Here is a 14,457-nt window from a genome sequence, read left to right as displayed (position 1 = left end):
CTGTTATGGCAGTGCTGTATGGCAGTGTTGTTATGGCAGTGCTGTTATGGCAGTGCTGTATGGCAGTGTTGTTATGGCAGTGTTGTTATGGCAGTGTTGTACGGCAGTGCTGTATGGCAGTGCTGTATGGCAGTGTTGTTATGGCAGTGTTGTTATGGCAGTGTTGTACGGCAGTGCTGTATGGCAGTGTTGTACGGCAGTGTTGTTATGGCAGTGTTGCATGGCAGTGTTGTTATGGCAGTGTTGTATGGCAGTGTTGTATAGCAGTGTTGTTATGGCAGTGTTGTATTGCAGTGTTGTTATGGCAGTGTTGTTATGGCAGTGTTGTTATGGCAGTGTTGTTATGGCATGGTTGTATGACAGTGTTATTATGGCAGTGTTGTTATAGCAGTGTTGTATGACAGTGTTATTATGGCAGTGTTGTATGACAGTGTTATTATGGCAGTGTTCTATGACTGTGTTGTTATGGCAGTGTTGTATGGGCAGTGTTACTATGGCAGTGTTCTATGACTGTATTGTTATGGCAGTGTTATTATGGCAGTGTTGCTATGACAGTGTTCTATGACTGTGTTGTTATGGCAGTGTTGTATGGCAGTGTTGTCATGGCAGTGATGTCATGGCAGTGTTGTATGGCAGTGTTGTTATGGCAGTGTTGTTATGGCAGTGTTGTATGGAAGTGTTGTACGGCAGTGTTGTACGGCAGTGTTGTTATGGCAGTGTTGTTATAGCAGTGTTGTATGGCAGTGTTGTTATGGCAGTGTTGTATGGCAGTGTTGTATGGCAGTGTTGTTATGTCAGTGTTGTATGGCAGTGTTGTATGGCAGTGTTGTATGGCAGTGTTGTTATGGCAGTGTTGTATGGCAGTGTTGTTATGGCAGTGTTGTTATGGCAGTGTTGTATGGCAGTGTTGTTATGGCAGTGTTGTATGGCAGTGTTGTATGGCAGTGTTGTTATGGCAGTGTTGTTATGGCAGTGTTGTATGGCAGTGTTGTTATGGCAGTGTTGTTATGGCAGTGTTTGTATGGCAGTGTTGTTATGGCAGTGTTGTATAGGCAGTGTTGTATGGCAGTGTTGTATGGCAGTGTTGTTATGGCAGTGTTGTATGGCAGTGTTGTTATGGCAGTGTTGTATGGCAGTGTTGTTATGGCAGTGTTGTTATGGCAGTGTTGTATGGCAGTGTTGTTATGGCAGTGTTGTATGGCAGTGTTGTTATGGCAGTGTTGTTATGGCAGTGTTGTTATGGCAGTGTTCTATGACTGTGTTGTTATGGCAGTGTTGTATGGCAGTGTTGTCATGGCAGTGATGTCATGGCAGTGTTGTATTGCAGTGTTGTATGACTGTGTTGTTATGGCAGTGCTGTATGGCAGTGTTGTTATGGCAGTGTTGTTATGGCAGTGTTGTTTGGCAGTGTTGTTATGGAAGTATTGTTTTGGCAGTGTTGTACGGCAGTGATGTTATGGCAGTGATGTATGGCAGTGTTCTATGGCAGTGTTGTTATGGCAGTGTTGTTATGGCAGTGTTGTTTTGGAAGTGTTGTACGGCAGTGTTGTACGGCAGTGTTGTATGGCAGTGTTGTACGGCAGTGTTGTATGGCAGTGTTGTTATGGCAGTGTTGTTATGGCAGTGCTGTTATGGCAGTGTTGTTATGGAAGTGTTGTACGGCAGTGTTGTATGGCAGTGTTGTTATGGCAGTGTTGTTATGGCAGTGCTGTTATGGCAGTGTTGTTATGGAAGTGTTGTACGGCAGTGTTGTATGGCAGTGTTGTTATGGAAGTGTTGTTATGGCAGTGTTGTTATGGCAATATTTTTATGGCAGTGTTGTATGTCAGTGTTATTATGGCAGTGTTGTATGACAGTGTTATTATGGCAGTGTTTTATGACAGTGTTATTATGGCAGTGTTGTTATGGCAGTGTTACTATGGCAGTGTTCTATGACTGTGTTGTTATGGCAGTGTTGTATGGCAGTGTTACTATGGCAGTGTTCATACAACACTGCCATAATAACACTGTCATACAACACTGCCATAACAACACTGCCATAATAACACTGTCATACAACCATGCCATAACAACACTGCCATACAACACTGCCATAACAACACTGCCATAACAACACTGCAATACAACACTGCCATAACAACACTGCTATACAACACTGCCATACAACACTGCCATAACAACACTGCCATACAACACTGTCATAACAACACTGCCGTACAACACTGCCATAACAACTGTTGTTATGGCAGTGATGTTATGGCAGTGTTGTATGTCAGTGTTGTTATGGCAGTGATGTTATTGCAGTGTATTCCGCCTGGAGGTCGGTGACCAGTGGTGTCAGATCCCACAAGGATCTGTTCTGGGACCTCTGCTCTTTGTGGTTTTTGTAAATGACTTGGATCAGGAAGTGGAATGGTGGGTTAGTAACTTTGCCGATGACACGAAAGTTGGTGGAGTTATAGGTAGTATTGGGCAGCACGGTAGCATGGTGGTTAGCAGAAATGCTTCACAGCTCCAGGGTCCCAGGTTCGATTCCCGGCTGGGTCACTGTCTGTGTGGAGTCTGCATGTCCTCCCCGTGTGTGCGTGGGTTTCCTCCGGGCGCTCCGGTTTCCTCCCACAGTCCAAAGATGTGCGGGTTAGGTGGATTGGCCATGCTAAATTTGCCCGTAGTGTCCTAAAAAGTAAGGTTAAGGGGGGGAGGGTTGTTGGGTTATGGGTATAGGGTGGATACGTGGGTTTGAGTAGGGTGATCATTGCTCGGCACAACATCGAGGGCCGAAGGGCCTGTTCTGTGCTGTACTGTTCTATAAGTCTATAAGTAGTGTTGAGGGTTGTTGCAGGTTTCAACAGGACATTGACAGGATGCAGAGCTGGGCTGAGAAGTGGCAGATGGAGTTCAACCTAGATAAATGTGAAGTGATGCATTTTGGAAGGTCGAATTTCAATGCTGAACACAGGGTTAAAGGGCAGGATTCTTGGAAGTGTGGAGGAACAGAGGGATCTTAGGTTCCACGTTCATAGATCCCTCAAAGTTGCCACCCAGGTTGATAGGGTACATCATAGAAGATACAGTGCAGCAGGAGGCCATTCAGCCCATCGAGTCTGCACCAGCCCTTGGAAAGAGCACTCTCCACCCTTTCCCTGTAACCCAGTAACCCCACCCAACCATTTTTTTTGGACACTAAGGGCAATTTAGCATGACCAATCCACCTAACGTGCACATGATTTGGATTGTGGGAGGAAACCGAAGCACCCGGAGGAAACCCACGCAGACACGGGGAGAACATGCGCACTCCGCACAGACAGTGACCCAAGCCGGAATCGAACCTGGGACCCTGGAGCAGTGAAACAACTGTGATAACCAGTGTGCTACCGTCCTGCCCACGGTTGTTAACAAGGCGTATGGTGTGTTGGCTTTCATTAACAGGGGGATTGAGTTTAAGAGTCGCGAGGTTTTGCTGCAGCTTTATAAAACTCTAGTCAGACCACACTTGGAATATTGGCCCGGATTTTCCGAAATCCCAGCAAAGTGTTGACGTCGGCGTAAACACGGGAGTGGTGTATGCCGGCGTCAACGGGCCTCCTGGCCCAGTTACCCTCTGGATTTCAGGGGGCTAGAACAGTGCTGGGGTCCTGTGCGCTGCTGTGGTGCCGAAAGCCGGCCCTACACGGCCGGTGTGGGTCCGTGCATGCACGTGACGGCTGTCTCCACGCCGGCGCATGCGCGTGGTTGCCGTCTCCGCACCGGCATGGAGCAACATGTTGGCGACCAAACAGAGGTCCTGGGACCCGTGGAGGCCTCCCCGGAGTCAGGTCCCCCCCACCCACCCCACCAGGGCGTCCACATCGGCCGCTGGTCTGGGCTCCCGCCGGGTTGTACCAAGTTTGAACCATGCCCGCGGGACTTGGCGGAACTCAGCGGGAGTTTGCCCCGTCGCCCGCGGAGAATCACCGCGGGGGCCTATTTCAGCAGCCCCCAACCGGCGCAGCGGCAACCGCGCGGGCACAATTGCCGCCGATTCTCCGGTGACCGGAGAATCGGCGGTCCGACGTCGGAGCTGCGTGGCAGTGTCGTATTCAATATTTTCCCCGCTTCCGGACTGTGATAGAAAGATGCAAACATGATTCATTAGGGAAGCAAAACTGAACTTTATTTACGAATTAGAACTGCTAGCAGTAATGGCAGAGACTAGAAGTCGGAAAGCAGTCAAGTACAAACTGCTGAGTCCGTCCCAAGTCTGCGATCTCACAGAAGAATAAGGCGATTTTTATACATTATAGGATCAAGATAACATGAATACAGCTTGGTCAGGAATTTGATCGAAAGTAAAACATAAGTAATAATCGTTACAAAGGTGTCACCTTGCTGACCTTTAGGGGACTGGAGTCTCATATCATTATCTTGCCTTTGTTTTAAGAAATGGACAAATTTGTTTACGTACAGGAAGAGACAGTTTTTCAGTTTGGTATGTATTGAGACTGCTTCTAGTCTCATGACGAACACGCCTTATCTAGAATTTCAGAGTCAGCCAGTTGTCAGGTCAAGTTGACCTCGGCTGTTTGTATCTGTGCCTTAGGTTATGTGAAGTCAGTTTAAATTCAATTGTACCAAGAAGACTTGACTAGTTTTCCCATCATGGCATTATTTGCTTCGCACAATACCACAGCAGCATTATTTGCTTTGCACAATACCACAGCAGGATTCTAGCACCCCGCCGGAGATTCTCTGACCCGGTGCAGGCTCGGAGAATCACGGCCATCGTGTACAGTTCTGGTCACCTCTTTATAGGAAGGATGTGAATGTTTTGGAGAGGAGATTTACCAGGATGCTGCCTGGACTGGAGGGCATGTCTTATGAAGGAAGGTTGATGGAACTCAGGCTTTTCTCAATGGAGCGAAGAAGGAAGAGAGGTGACTTGATAAAGGTGTACAAGGTGATGAGAGGCATGAATAGAGTGGATAGCCAGGGCAGAAAAGTCTATCACGAGGGGACATAATTTTAAGGTGATTGGAGGAAGGTATAGGGGAGATGTCAGAGGTAGGTTCTTTACACAGAGAGTGGTGGGTGTGTGGAATGCACTGCCAGCAGAGGTGGTGGAGTCAGAGTCATTGGGGACATTTAAGCGACTCTTGGACAGGAACATGGACAGCAGTAACTTGAAGGGGTGTAGGTTAGGTTGATCTTAGATTAGGATAAATGGTCGGCACAACATCGCGGGCAGAAGACCTGTACTGTGCTGTACTGTTCTACATTCCATGTTCTATTTTCTCTTCCAACTTCTTCCATCAGGTTACATTGTGTACCCTGTGTTGCCCTATTATGTATTTTCTTTTATTTCTTTTTCTTTTCATGTACTTAATGATCTGTTGAACTGCATGCAGAAAAATGCTTTTCACTGTATCTCGGTAAATATGACAATAAACAAAATCCAAATAACTCATTTCAATTTGCAACGTACGAAGATTAAACTAAATGTAGTGTTGTCATAGAAAAAATTGATCTGCACTGCAAGACACAAATTAATGAAACATTTGAAAGATTTATCTTCAAGAAAAAGATGCAAAAAAATGGGAAATCGATTGATTGCTTCATAATTGATTTAAACTCAAAGCTCAAACATGTAATTTCTCCATTTTATCTGATTCTATGATCAGAGACCAGATTGTCTTTGGAATTGTAGATGAAAAGCTCAGGGAATTTTTGCTGAGACAGAAAGATCTCAAGCTTAAAAACGCTATTGAAATGTGTCGAATGTATGAATTGTCTAAGAGTCAGTATTCTGAGATTCTGCAAAACGAAAAGGGCGTGAAAACGAGCCTCGAGACCGAATGCGTTGGAGCTGTGGCGCAGTTCTGAAAAATGCGGGTTTCAGAAGGCAGCCATATGACGCATGCGCATTCCCGACCTACACATGTGAACTTCGCAAAAAGACGCGAGACGGGAGAAGACCGAACTGTGCATACGCGAAGGCACTGGAAGCGTGACACAACGAACGTCATGACGTGTGGGCGCTGTGGACATACCCACCCACACAAAAAATGTCCTGCTCTGGGATAAACATGTTCAAAATGTTGCAAACTCAACCACTTTGCTATGCAATGCAGAACTTCACTTAAAGCAACACAATTTAGACCTGCAAATCTATCTAAGGCGCATATGAATGTTAGAAGTGTAGACACAACAGAAGAAGCTTATCAGAATGATAATTTTGCCAATGATCTTGATGCTTACTGCTTAGAAGATTCCTTGTTTGCAGGCATTATTGAAAAATATTATGGTACTACAGATGTTTCATTTCCTCAAATAGTATACTCTATTAACACAGAATCCGAATGGAATAGACCACTTCAAGTAAATGGTTCTGAAATCATTTTCAAACTTGATACAGGTGCTTTTGTGAATTTGATCAACACGAATGATTTTTCACAACTAAGGCAACCTCCTAAAATCCAGAAAAGGGAATGTCAATTGCGTTACTATAATAGCAACACAATCATCACATTGGGATCTTGCTATTTATTGGTGGCAAATCATGACACTGCCATATCACTAAGATTTGAGATTGTTAAATCAAACAGATCTTCTCTCTCAGGTGCAAAGCCTGTCAGGATCTTCAAGTAGTTCAAAGAATTTACAGCACAAGTTCACCTCTTCCACCTGTTCAGAAAGGCATACAAGGAATTCTTGATCGCTTTCCTCACACCTTTGAAGGCATTGATACTCTTCCCCTTTAATATAAAATGCAATTGAAGCCAGATGCCAAACCAGTGGTGCATCCTCCTAGAAGAGTTCCTGCCCTGCTTCGTGAAAGATTAAAGCAAGAACTTGCACGTATGCAAAAAACTTGGTATAATCTCCAAGATAACAGCAAGGATTGACTGGGTCAGTTCAATGGTGTGCGTAAAGGAACCTTCTGGGGAATTAAGGATTTGCATAGATCCAAAAGATCTCAATAAAAATATACAGCGTGAACACTATCGCGACATATTTTGTTAGATGATTGAATTTTCAAACGTGCTCGTCAATTTTGTCGAACAATCGAACCTTCATTCGTGTGAACGATATATGAGCGTGCTGCTGCTTGCCAAATTACTTTAGCAATAACAGACCACCCTCCATCAGCAAAATGTCGAATGCTAAAACATTTTCTAAGCTGGTTGCCTCCAGAAGATTTTGGCAAATGCAGTTAGATGACACAAGCAAGAAATTGTATATATTCAACACACCATTTGGTAGATACTGTTTCAACAGAATGCCATTTGGTATTATTTCTGCATCGGAGATATTTCATCGTGTGATGGAACAAATAACGGAAGGTATTGATGGAGTACGAGTTTACGTGGATGATATCATCGTCTGGTCATCTGTACGTGAAGAGCACAGGCTATTGCAAGTCTTCCAACAGATACAGAAATTTGGTTTAAAACTAAGCAGAGCCAAATGCAATTTTGGTATCTCAACTTTAAAGTTCCTGGGAGATCAAATTTCGGAATATTGTGTGCGACCAGACGACAACACGATTGCTGCCATGCAGAAGATGACAGTCCCAGAGGATAAGAATGCTGTGTTGAGATTCCTAAGCGTTGTAAATATCCTTGGCAAGTTCATTCCAAACCTCTCTTCCAGAACTACAGCTTTGTGACATCTCATCAAAAAATCTACTACATTTTCATGGACTGATGCTCATCAAACTGAATGAATAGATCTCCAGTCACAGTTGGCTACTGCACCTCTTCTTTCTTTCTTTGACCCCTGGCAGAGAAACAAAAATCTCAACGGATGCAGGTCAAAGTGGAATTGGAGGAGTTCTTCTGCAAAGAGATGGCAATTCTTTATGATCACCAGTAGATTCTGCTTCAAGACCGTTGACACCTACTGAACAAAGGTATGCCCAGATAGAAAAGGAATGTTTTAGGCTTACTAACTTGAATTCTCAAGTTTCACGACTATGTATGTGGCCTACCCATATTCACGGTCAAGACTGATCACCGACCACTTGTTCACATAATTTATAAAGATTTAATGACATGATTCCTTAATTACAGCGTACTCTGATGAAGTTACGCCAATATGACTTTCGACTTATCTATACTCCAGGCAAGGGTTTGATGATTGCTGATGCGTTATCTTATTCTGTCAACTCAGCAGAATTACCACCAGAGTTTGTTCAGCACATTGAAGCTCAAATACAACTTTGAGCTGAAACCTCACCTGCCTCAGATGAAAAACTGAAACTCATCAGAGATGAGACCACCAAAGATCCAATGTTGCAACGTGTCAGAGACCATTTAAACAACAGTTGGGCTAAAGGACACTGTTCCAAATACAGGAACGTACAAGCTGAACTCACAGTTGTTGATGGACTTCCACTCCATCTCGATCGCAGTGATTCCTATGTCACTTAGACCCATGATTCTACAACAGATACATGAAGATCATCTAGGCATAGAGAAAAGCAAAAGAAGAGCGAGACAAGCAGTATATTGGCCAAGCATCAACAAGGACATCATAACCTTATTCTTGAGTGTGAAACATGTCAAAAACACCAACCTACTCAATGCAAAGAAAAACTTCTACTGCATGAATTGTCGAAAACTCCAAGGTCAAAAGTAGGAATCGACTTGTTTAATTTCTATGGTCGTGATTACGAGTTAATCATAGACTACTTTTCAAATTATCTTGAAGTTATCAAGTTGTCTGACTTGACTGCTAAACCTGTGATCAAGGTTACAAAAGAAATTTTTGCTAGACATGGAATACCGTGCACAGTCATGACAGATAATGGACCGTGTTTTGATAGTTATGAATGGACAGAATTTGCCAAAGCATATCATTTTGCTCACATAACTTCAAATCCTCTCTATCCACAATTCCCGTACCAGCCTCCCCGGACAGGCGCCGGAATGTGGCGACTAGGGGCTTTTCACAGTAACTTCATTGAAGCCTACTCGTGACAATAAGCGATTTTCATTTTCATTTTCAATTGAATGGAAAAGTTGAGAAAGAGGTTCACATAGTGAAGCCACTTTTACATAAATCCTTTTATTCTCACGCAGACATGAACTTAGCTTTACTCAACTGCAGAGCAATTCCTCTTGCAACAGGTTTATCTCCTGCTCAACCATTGATGAACAGAGAATTAAGAACAACTCTTCCATGCATTAGACTTCCTGATCCAGATCATCAGCCAGCATCAAAAAGATGCAACGTCAACAAAGCATTCGGGAGAAATACTACAATCAACATGTGACAACAATGGAGCCACTGAATCCAGGTGATCAAGTCAGGATTCGCATTCCTGATGGAAGATGGTCTGTTATTGCTAAAGTAATTTGTCAAGCAGCTCATATATCATTCACACGACTGAAGGTTCGATTGTTTGACAAAATTGATGAGCATTTTTGAAAATTCAATCATCCAGCAAAATATTTCCTGATCTTCAAATGCATGAAAGTCTCTTTCACAACACTTTTGACATCTTCCAAGAGAATAGAAGACTCACAGAAAACGTTCAAAACTTCTGAAATTCCTCTTCTTGGTTAGAGAAGATCTTCCAGGATTAAAAGGAAGCTGGACAGACTCAATTTATGAATCATCACAGTTGGACTGTTTGATTATTATTTTTACCTCACCTGTTAATTTCATATAGATATAATGTATTATGTACCGATATTATACATTTTTTCCTTTTAATAACAGAAAAGAAATAACTAAAAATAAGGGTTAATAATTACATCTCTGTGTAAATCAAACACTAGAGGGTGTTACTAATTCACTGTATTTAAGACAACCTCTCTAGGAATTCTGGGAGAACATGGAGAGGGCAGAGGGAAAGTTGATTAGAGATATATAGCACCAGGTCAAGTCATAGTGTAGTAATAATAATCTTTTTATTGTCACAAGCATGAAGTTACTGTGAAAAGCCCCTCGTTGCCACATTCCGGCAACTGTTCGGGTAAGCTGGTGCAGGAATTGAACATGCACTGCTGGCCTCATTCTGCACCACAAACCAGCTGTCTAGCCCACTGAGCTAAACTGGCCCGTTAGTGGCTAGATAGAATATCTAACAGTAGTACAGATTCAATATCATTTGTTTATCATCTATAACTTAGTAGAGTGTGCAAACTTCATTTAATTAGTAGTGTAATGATGAATTAGTTTGTTTCAATCTTTTGATTGGTTTATTCTTTGCAAACACTACACCGGGTCATTCTGGAGGAAAAGACAAAGAACACAACATATTACCAGTCGTGGTAATATAACAGAATTTATTCTGTGGGTGCAAAAGGGATCTGATAAAAGTGAGAGATTCTTGAAAGTAATGCTGGGAGACCCAATCCTGCTGATCTCCTCACCCAAGACACCACCTCCTGCCTGTCTCCAGGGTTTTGTTGACTCCACGGGTGGAACTTTCCATACTGGAGACAGTGTGGAAGCAAGCAGGAAACCTGACCTTGTCCTGGTGGGGCAGATTCTCACACCCGACCTTCCAATTTTCGACGACTCATTAATTAGGTAGCAGAGAGGAGCTTGTCAAATCTCACGGGGTTGAAGGTCCTGTGAATATATTTAAACGCACTTTCACACGCTGCAGGCCAGGTGCGTTGTGTGTTCTGGTTTACAATGGCGCCTCAAAAAAGGCAACCCAACCCTCACGGTTCAGTGAGGCCTCTCAGGAGATCCTCATCCAGGTCAACCAGAAAAGGTGGGGGGGGTGGGGTCCTCCTTCCGAGGGATGGGAATGAATGATCTGGGCCGGGATTCTCCCCTACCCGGCGGGGCGGAGAGTCCCGGCGTGTTGGAGTGCCGTGAACCACTCTGCCGTCGGGCCGCACCTTTAGAGGCCAAGCCCTCACGTTGAGGGCCCGCGACGGAGTGGTTGGCGCTCCGCCGGCTGGCGTGAACGGCCTTTGGCGCCACGCCAGCTGGGGCCGAAAGGACTTTGCCGGCCGGCGTAAGTCCGCGCATGCGCCGGAGCGTCATCGGCTGCTGACGTCATCCCGGTGCATGCGCAGGGGAGGGGGAAGACTATGTCGAAGGCGGAAGAAAAGGAGTGCCCCCATGGCACAGCCCCGCCCGCCGATCGGTGGGCCCCGATCGCGGATCACAGTGGGGGCACCCCCCAAGGGTCAGATCGCCCCCCCCCCCCCCCCCCCAGTCCTCTGGAACCCTCCCTGCTTCCAATGATTCCTGAAAGATCTTCACCAATGCCTCCACAATCTCCTCAGCTATCTCTTTTAGGACCCTGGGGTGTAGTCCATCCGTCCAGGTGACTTATCCACCTTCAGACCTTTCAGTTCCCCCAGAACCTTCTCCTTAGTAATGGTCACTGCACTCACCTCTGCCTCTTGGTTCTCCTGGAGCTCTGCACACACACACACACACCTATCCCATACAGACACTCATACACACCAACCTCCTACACACACACACCTACCCCATATACACACACACCAACTCATACACGCACACACACACCTACCCCACACACATACACCTACCCCATATACACACGCACACCTACCTCATACATAAACACACCCACCTACCTCATATACGCACACACACACCTACCCCCCACACACACACCTACCCCATACATAAACACACCCACCTACCCAATACATACACACACACACCTACCCCATACACACACACACGTACCCCATACACACATCTACCCCATACATACACACACGCACAATCCAATACATGCACACACCTGCCTCATACAAACACACCATGCACACATATACCCCATACAAACACACACCTGCCTCATACACACACACACACCTACCCCAAACACAGACACACACCTGCCTCATACAAACACACACCTACCCCATACAAACACACACCTACCCCATACACACACACACCTACCCCATACACACACACCTACCCCATACACACACACCTACCCCATACACACACAAACCTATCCCATACACACACACACACCTACCCCATACACACACAAACCTACCCCATACACACACACCTACCCCATACACAAACACACCTACACCATACGCACACACCTACCCCATACATACACACACACCTACCCCATATACACACAAACCTACCCCATACACACACACACACACACACCTACCCCATACGCACACACACACAACCTATCCCATACACACAAACCTACCCCATATACACACACACCTACCCCATACGCACACACTACCCCATACACACACACCTACCCCATACACACACTTACCCAATACACACACACACCTACCCAAAACATTCACGCACACACCATCCGCATACATACACACACAACTACCCTGTACATACACACACACCTACCCCTTACACACGCACACCTACCCCATACACACACACACACACACATACACCTACCCCACACACACACCTACCCCATACACGCATACCTCTCCCATAAACACACACATACACACCAACCTCTTACACACACACTACCCCATCCACATGCGCACCTACTCCATACGCACACACACCTACCCCATACACACACACACCTACCCCATACACGCACACACCTACCCTATACACACACCTACCCCATACATACACATCAACTCCATACACACACTTACCCAATACACACACACACCTACCCCATACATATAAGCACACACCTACCCCATACACACACACACACCTACCCCATACACACACACACACCTATTCCATACACAAACAAACCTATCCCATACACACACAAACCTACCCCATACACACACACACACCTACCCCATACGCACACACACACCTACCCCATACACACACACACCTATCCCATATACACACGCACCTACCCAATACACACACACCTACCCCATACACACACACACATACCCAATACATACATACACACACACACACCTACCCCATACACACACACACACGCATACACACACACACATATACCTACCCCACACATCTACCCCATACATGCACACCTATCCCATAAACACACACATACTACCAACCTCCTACACACACACCTACCCCATACACACACAAACCTACCCCATACACACACACACACCTACCCCATACACACAAACACCTACCCCATACACACAAACACCTACCCATACACACATCTACCCCATACACACACAAACCTGCCCCATACACACACACCTACCCCATATACCCACCTACCCCATACACACACACCTACCCCATACGCACACACACACCTACCCCACACACACACACCTACCCATAAGCACACACACACCTACCCCATACACACACACCTACCCATACACACACACACACCTACTCCATACACACACACACACACACCTACCCATAAGCACACACACACACCTACCCCATACACACACACCTACCCCATACACACACACACACCTATCCCATATACACACACACCTACCCCATACACACACACACATACCCAATACATACATACACACACACACCTACCCCATACACACACACACCTACCCCATACACACACACACCTATCCCATATACACACGCACCTACCCAATACACACACACCTACCCCATACACACACACACATACCCAATACATACATACACACACACACCTTCCCCATATACACACACACCTACCCCATACACACACACACACACACCTACTCCATACCCCCACACACACACCTACCCCATACACACACCTACCCCACACACACACACACCTACCCCATACATACATACACACACACACCTACCCCATACACACACAAACCTACCCCATACACACACACACACACCTACTCCATACCCCCACACACACCTACCCCATACACACACCTACCCCACACACACACACCTACCCCATACATACATACACACACACACCTACCCCATACACACACAAACCTACCCCATACACACACACACCTACCCCATACGCACACACACCCACCTTCCCCGTACACACACAAACCCACCCCAAACACACACACACCTACCCCATACACACACACACACACCTACCCCATACATACACACACACCTGCCCCCTAGACACACAAACCTACCCCATACACACACACACCTACCCCATACACGCACACCTATCCCATAAACACACACATACACACACCTACCCCATACACACACACCTACCCCACACACACACACCTACCCCATACATACATACACACACACACCTACCCCATACACACACACACCTACCCCATACACACACACACCTACCCCATACGCACACACACACCCACCGCATACATACACACACACACCTTCCCCGTACACACACAAACCTACCCCATACACACACACACCTACCCGATACGCACACACACACACCTACCCCATACATATACACACACACCTGCCCCCTAGACACACAAACCTACCCCATACACACACACACCTACCCCATACACGCACACCTATCCCATAAACACACACATACACACA

The sequence above is a fragment of the Scyliorhinus canicula genome, chromosome 6 (assembly GCF_902713615.1).
Source record: "Scyliorhinus canicula chromosome 6, sScyCan1.1, whole genome shotgun sequence".
NCBI classification, from domain to species: domain Eukaryota; kingdom Metazoa; phylum Chordata; class Chondrichthyes; order Carcharhiniformes; family Scyliorhinidae; genus Scyliorhinus; species Scyliorhinus canicula.
The sequence above is the reverse complement of the archived record's forward strand: the minus strand, read 5'-3'. Positions refer to the sequence as shown.